Source organism: Macrobrachium rosenbergii, chromosome 30 (assembly GCF_040412425.1).
Source record: "Macrobrachium rosenbergii isolate ZJJX-2024 chromosome 30, ASM4041242v1, whole genome shotgun sequence".
Classification (NCBI taxonomy): domain Eukaryota; kingdom Metazoa; phylum Arthropoda; class Malacostraca; order Decapoda; family Palaemonidae; genus Macrobrachium; species Macrobrachium rosenbergii.
The window spans coordinates 1,451,001-1,458,500 of record NC_089770.1 but is presented as its reverse complement, the minus strand read 5'-3'; positions in this window follow the sequence as shown (position 1 = coordinate 1,458,500).

Here is a 7,500-nt window from a genome sequence, read left to right as displayed (position 1 = left end):
TAGAAGGATACTGAACTGTCCTTTAGGAAATTATGGCTCACGTTTGCTAGGTGCATGGAAAGCTCCCAGCCTCCCGCCCACTAGTTGACCCTGTTGTGAATGGTGTTAGGAAAAGGGCGTGGGGTTTAGCAGTTTCATCCCTAAAGCTTACAAGTTAATATATTTACTAATTTGTGGGAAGATGTTTCATGTTTAAATAACATTCAGAGGCTTCCATTTCTTGTAGATTAACGTCTCATCAAATAAAAATAATTGATAAAGAGATATTTGATACAATTATTCGATCTTAATATGATATACTCGAATAGCCTAATGTTAAACTTGAAGAATAATCTCAACAAGAAAATCCCCCCCTCTCTCTCTCTCTCTCTCTCTCTCTCTCTCTCTCTCTCTATCCACCACCTACTTGGCGAAAATGTCCCCATTCCATCAATGACGCAGGCCATCAATCAATCCTCTCAAGCGAGCCATTATTGACATTTCCTTTCAAGGTCGACGAGATTCAAGCCTGTTTACTCTTTTTCTGGAATGTGGGATGCAAGGAGACGGACAGACAGACAGACAGAGAACGACGGACAGAAACGTCTCGGGAATGGAATGGAATTGAACTGGAATATTCAGGAGAGTGACCAAGCGCTGGGACACACGAGGTCATTCAGCGCCGAAACGGAAATTGGGAGTAAAAGGTTTGAAAGGTGTAACAGGAGGAAAATCTCTAAGCAATTGCACTATGAATCAATTGTTAGGAGAGGGTTAAGGAATGTCAGACGGCAGAGAGAGAATATGAAAGGAGGTACAGTAAAAGAAACGAAAGGGGTTTCAGCTAGGGCCAGGAAGGGTCTATTGACCATAAGGACATCGTAACTTAATATAGATCATTTTAGCGCTAACACTGAACCACATATTTAAGAGTAGTTATTTCGTGAAATTTCATAAAAACGGGTTTTATCTATTTTTTTATCTCTAAGCAATAAAGAAGAACCCGAAAACCAATTAAGAATCAACTTCAAAAAGAAGAGAAGAAGAAGAAGAAAAAAACAGAAAATGGATGAAACTGGAGACGAAGAAGAAGAAGAAGAAGAAGAGGGCGAAGCATCGCTTTCAAGCAAGCATTTTTCATAACCAAATTCTAATTGGGATGGAATGGAATATACAAAGTTTAGGCCAAAGGCCAACCAAGCGCTGGGACCTAACATGATGAGTTCATTCAGCGCTGAAACTGAAATCGAGAGTAAAAAGCTTTGAAGTTGTAAAGGGAGGAAAAATTTCGCAGTTGAATAGAAGTTGTTAAGAGATGGTGGAAAAAGGTTTATATAAAGGTGTAACAGGAAAACCTTTCCTCCTGTTACACCTACAACTGTTGGGAGGGATTGAGGAAAGTACAAGATGGAAAAAGAGGATATGAAAGTAGATAAAGTAAAAAAATGAATGGAAGGGGCTCCAGCTAGTGGCTTTAGGAACGCCGGGGCAAAGAACCTCGAGTAACGCCTACCGTCCAAGTTCTAATTGCCTATCAAAAGCCACTACAATTTTTATCGACCCAAAAATTCCCTGCTTCAGCAAGCATCAATTGTGCATGTATACAAAGAGAGAGAGAGAGAGAGAGAGAGAGAGAGAGAGAGAGAGAGAGAGAGAGAGAGAGAGAGAGAGAATTTTCTCTCATTATGTGGGGGAGTAATGGTGTTTATGAATGGACCCCTCCCCATTCTCTTACGATTAGCATATAAATTGCAACTCAGAATTGGTAATATGATCGTCATTACTCGCAACGTGAAATTAACAGAAAGATGTTTTTGCTTTGTCAGAGAGAGAGAGAGAGAGAGAGAGAGAGAGAGAGAGAGAGAGAGAGAGAGAGAGAGAGAGAGAGAAGAAAGTAATGAGAATCATGGGCTTTTTTTTCTCTGCAGTTAATTTCTATGTTACGGTTTTGCATTGTATGGTTATTTGAAAGTGACCTTGGTGTGTGTGTATGGTGTGTTATATATTATATATATATATATATATATATATATATATATATATATATATATATATATATATATATATACATATATATATATATATATATATATATAAATATTATATATATATATATATACATATATATATTAAATATTATATATTATATATAATATATATATATATATATATATATATATATATATATATATATATATATATATATATATATATATATATATATATATATATCACAAAAATTAAGCTTACAAACGTAAAAAAAGGCAAAAAAATAAAATAAAAATAAAAACAAAAAGTAGAAACAATAAAAATAAAACTGATAAAAATTTTCAAAATACAAATAATAAAAAAAAATTAAAAAATAAGGTAACACGAAAACCAAAATATAAAAAAAAACTAACTAAAACTAAAACCAAAACTTGATCAAAAGCTGTCACAACCGCAAACCTCAAAACGCACTGCGAGCCGAGAAACAACATTAAAAAACCAAAAATGAAAAATGAAAAATGAAAAAATTTTCGAAATGTCGTATCGTACGGTTTGTGAAAAGGACCATTTATCACTTTTAATGAAGTTTCTCTCCCAGATGTCCCCCCGCCGCCCACCCCCCCAATGGCGACTGGTCTCTTATTCTTCATTTATCTCGAAGTTATTTAAGTTTTTTTTTTCTTCTCAAGTTCCCTTTAATTCCTCTTGATTCTTCCTAATGAACATGATAATATTCTTTGGAAGCTTCTACTAGAATTTCCAGTCAGTCACCTGTGAGGGGCATGTTGTTCTGAATAATAATAATAATAATAATAATAATAATAATAATAATAATAATAATTCATAGTCAATAGCCCCTGTGGTGATTTGTTCCATATGAATAGGTTTCATCTTCTGAATAATAATAATAATAATAATAATAATAATAATAATAATAATAATAATAATAATAATAATGTTTTCGTTGTATTCGATAATTAAAAGTGTTGTGAGGATGGATTTTGGATTTCTGGTGGATTACTCTCGTTTTTAGAAAGCGAGAGAAAGTAAGGGTCTGAGGGGAGAAAGTAGAGAAAGGAAGGAATGAAGGAAGATCAGGTTAGGTATATTTATACATATGTATATATAAATATATACACATATATATATACATAAACCATTTCCTCTCATAGTAATGCTTTCAAGCTGAAACAAGCTACCACTACAGAAAAGTCCATGGCATATAGCCACTACGTATGTAAAAAAAAGATATATTATAAAATAAACCCCCTTACACACAACGCGAGACTCGCTTCTTGTAGCACGAACTAAGTTCTGTAGCCTCTCCCCCTACATAAAACCAATTTATAAGTAAAATAACCCGTTCATTGATAAAATCAACAAAAAAAGTCCTTGTAAGCCTAAAGATCCATCTATAAGTCCAGTATTCCGGTCCTGAAACGTCTTGGAATCAAAACATTTATATTATATTCGATATCTAGTGCGTTTTGTTTACGTTTCAAAGCAAACGCCTCACCGACGCTCAACGCCCTTGTTATAAGTATAGTATCTTGTCTCCGTAACGTCTGGTATTGAAGCGAGATTATCACACTCCACGTCCCTGTTTTATAAGTTTGTCAATACCGACGCCTAGAACTGGGCAGGAAAATGTAAAATTCTACATCGTTATAAAGCTAACGGTTTGAGCTTCACGGAAAAATCTAAATGCAAATGGATCGACGTGGGAACGTGGCGGAAACTGAAAATTTTTTTTTACATAAAATCGAGACAAAATTCTGTGGATTTGGCACATAGTGACAATTAGGCCTATTCGTTATCGTAAACATTTGATTCTTCTGGTAATGTACTTCTTACTTGGACTTTATACACTGCAATATTTTCATAGGGGAATATAACAAAATTATTTCTTACGGGACACTTTCAAAACATACCATTACGACTGAAATTCTCTCAGGCCAGCCTAGACCTATGCAAGCCGTTACATACACTTACTATCTTACTATACAATACCCTAAAGCATTTCCGAATTAGAAAAATGTGAATGTTTGTATATTTGCATATTTGTATACATTTTTATATATCTCGTCTTCTAAAACCATATAATAAATCATACAAAATATGTAATATGCAATGGCCTACGGTACTCACCAATCTAGCTGCCAAAACGCTTCTTTATTTTGATAGTCTTCTTGATAAGCTAGACAAAGGTTTTCGAGTTGAATTCACTTATGCAGTGCATTTCCAGCATTTTTTCCTTACTATACAATAAAATAAAACTTTACTGAATCCCGAGAAAATGACTTTATAATACTTAAGACTTCAAGTACCCTAAATAAAGCAGAATCCGTTCCAGCGCTCTACGGATTACAGAAAACTTGTGTATTACGACCGTCGTGACAAACTCACTTTTTCGAGTGAAATACAGTTTTACAGTGCTTTCCCTGTACATATTTCTACCTGTATAGTGACACTATAAGCTCCTGCAGTACAAGGAACATTTATTCGTATATTTCGACTTCAAAAGCCTAGGAAATATGGCAAAATAAGTCACACACACACACTAACTGCAGTCACAACAGTCAAAAGATAAACTTTTTACTCACGGCCTAAAAACAATAACGGATGGCATTTGTTTTGATTGGTTGCTATTCTGTAAGGTGGAATGAGTCCAAAAATAGTAAAACAGGATTCTAGTGATGTAAAAGGCCACTACTACACTTCCCGAAATTTGTGGCAAGGAACCAACTTTGACTAAAACAGAGTAAACTACGATCTTGAGTCTAGAACCCGCTCGGCATATAAAGGAGTTTAAAGTCCTCTCTCATTTTCTCTGAAGTCCAGAAGTCAAAAGACGATTATGACGAGGTAGGACAGCAGTTTTATGATGGCTGCGTAAACTAAACGCCCCTCTGAAGCTCGACAGGCCGCCCCGGTTCCCCTTCTAAGTAAACTATTCCGCGTCCCTGAACGTCCAAGAACCATAATGCGATTATTATGAGGTAGGATAAACGCATACTGTTGACAGACCAAATTAAAAAAAAAAACGTCTCTACGAATCCCAACAGCCGTGTTTTAAGTACAGTAATAGGTCTACCCTTTTTCTTTTCTTTTTCTTTTTTTTTTTTTTTGTAATCAGCGAGCAGAAAGAACATACATACCTTGTTTCCCTTGCATAGGGAGGAGGGAAAAAGTACTTCAGAGAGAAATTATATAATGTTTCCCTTGCAATCCTTTCACTCGATGTTTAACCTGTGTGTGCCAACTCGATCGTGCTTAGCCAGCGGTCTATCTACTTTAATGTTCCTTATCTTATCTCTCTCTCTCTCTCTCTCTCTCTCTCTCTCTCTCTCTGAGTGAGTCTTGATACAATCTTGAGGACAGATACGTTTTCCAAACCACCTATATGGAAGTTTACAATGTTATATTTGCAATTGTGTAATAGGAATATATAATGACTGTTTATAATGAATTTATCTGCATTGTAGAGGCCTTAACATAGTATATATATATATATATATATATATATATATATATATATATATATATATATATATATATATATATATATATACACACACACATATTCAAATCTACATAGCATAAGCTATTAAAACAAACTGACTATGAAAGAACCACTCTTTCTCTTTCCTGCAAATATTTTTTCGGGATGAGATCGCTAGCCCCATCCCGAGCCCACGGGTACCCGAGGATCTTACAAGCCAAAAACACCTGACATTTCTGTGAGGTCACCCATCCATGCTTTGACCAAACCCAACGTTGGGTTCAGGAACAGTGCATGTAGGATGAAATTATCTCAATTTTATTGATCTGTTTATTGAAGTTTTACACTGGAAAACGTCCTTTGTAAAATCCTGGAACATTTACAACGTGAAAATTTGACATCGTCTGGATAAATGAAATATATAAGGTATATCAACTTACTTCCCCTTGGGTATCGTAGCTATTTTCAATTTGTTTTGACAGTTCCATTCCTGGTTGTCACCGGAGAGAAAGATCTAGTTTATTTTTTCTTGTTTATCTCGACCAGGCATTGTTTATTTACTTCTTTACCAGTTTACCTGTTCCCAAAGTGCTCTCTGCTATATATATATGGAATCCATTCCCCGTTGTCTTAGGCACAGAATTTCAAAACCCACCATCTTCAGATTTAGTCAACACGGCTCAGCCTGGTAGCATTTATCAGTGCCTAGAATTTTAGGTAACTTTCCTTTTTCCTAACCAGAATTGACTTGCTAATGTTTGGCTCTTTGTTTGTGAGAACCCATTTACAAAATAATCGTTCAATTTCGTATGAATTTAAGTAAACAGAAATAATAATTTACGTAAAAACGGAACAGAAATAATATAATTAAAGCGTCCAACCTCCCTCATAATCCAATATGGCCACTGGCCACCCTGACTCGAGAATTCGGAACGAAATGTTCCATTCCAGACACTATCGCAATATCCACTACCATTTGTAAAATCGCCTCACCTTTGAATCATTGCAAGGGAAAGGGATTTAAAAGCCTCACTATTAACTTAATCCCCCTTTGGGAGGATTTATTTTTTTTATGCAAATCAGATGAGATTTATGCTGTGCTTTTCGGCGGAGACTGATTATCATATTCTTTTTTATCCGAATGTTTTTCTTTTTAACTGAATGTAGATGTTGACGTAAAATGGAATTGCTTGTTTCTGAAGCATTATTATTATTATTATTATTATTATTATTATTATTATTATTATTATTATTATTATTATTATTATTATTATTATTATTATTATTTGTGTTTTGAATGATTTTAACTGCATATAGATGTTGACGTGAGGTATAATTGTTTGTAATTTTCAGAAGCCTCATTATTATTATTATTATTATTATTATTATTATTATTATTATTATTATTATTATTATTATTTAAGCTATATGCCAGCAAGCACCACTTATCGATGACAGAACTTCCTTTACTTTAATATTTCTATCGAGCGTTATTTTTCTCAGACAAAAATTATTTTTCATAATAAATTTTGGAATGAAGTTGCTACACCCATACCATTCTACACTGACCACGACCCACCACAGCCGACCAACAACCAGGTACGTAATTCGGTGAATAACAGACCACCCCCTCCCCTCCTCCGCTTCCCCAGGGTATTGAACCCGGTAATTGTTATAAGGCTTTGTACGTTTACTAAATAAAAGCTGAATTTGATATTTCTTAGAATACAAAATGTATTATAAATGTATTTCACGTATTATATATGAATCGGAAATGTATTAATATAATTCATGATACATCTCGATTATGTATCAAATGACCGCAAGCATGATTATCATACATATGTATAATTTCTCCAAGATTATAAGGAGAAGCTGAATTTGATACTCCTTACAATACAAAATGTATTATAAATGTATTTCATGTATTATATATGTATCCGAAATGTATTAACAATCATTCATGATACATCACGATTATGTATCAAATACCCGCAAGCATGATTATAATACATATGTATAATTTCTCC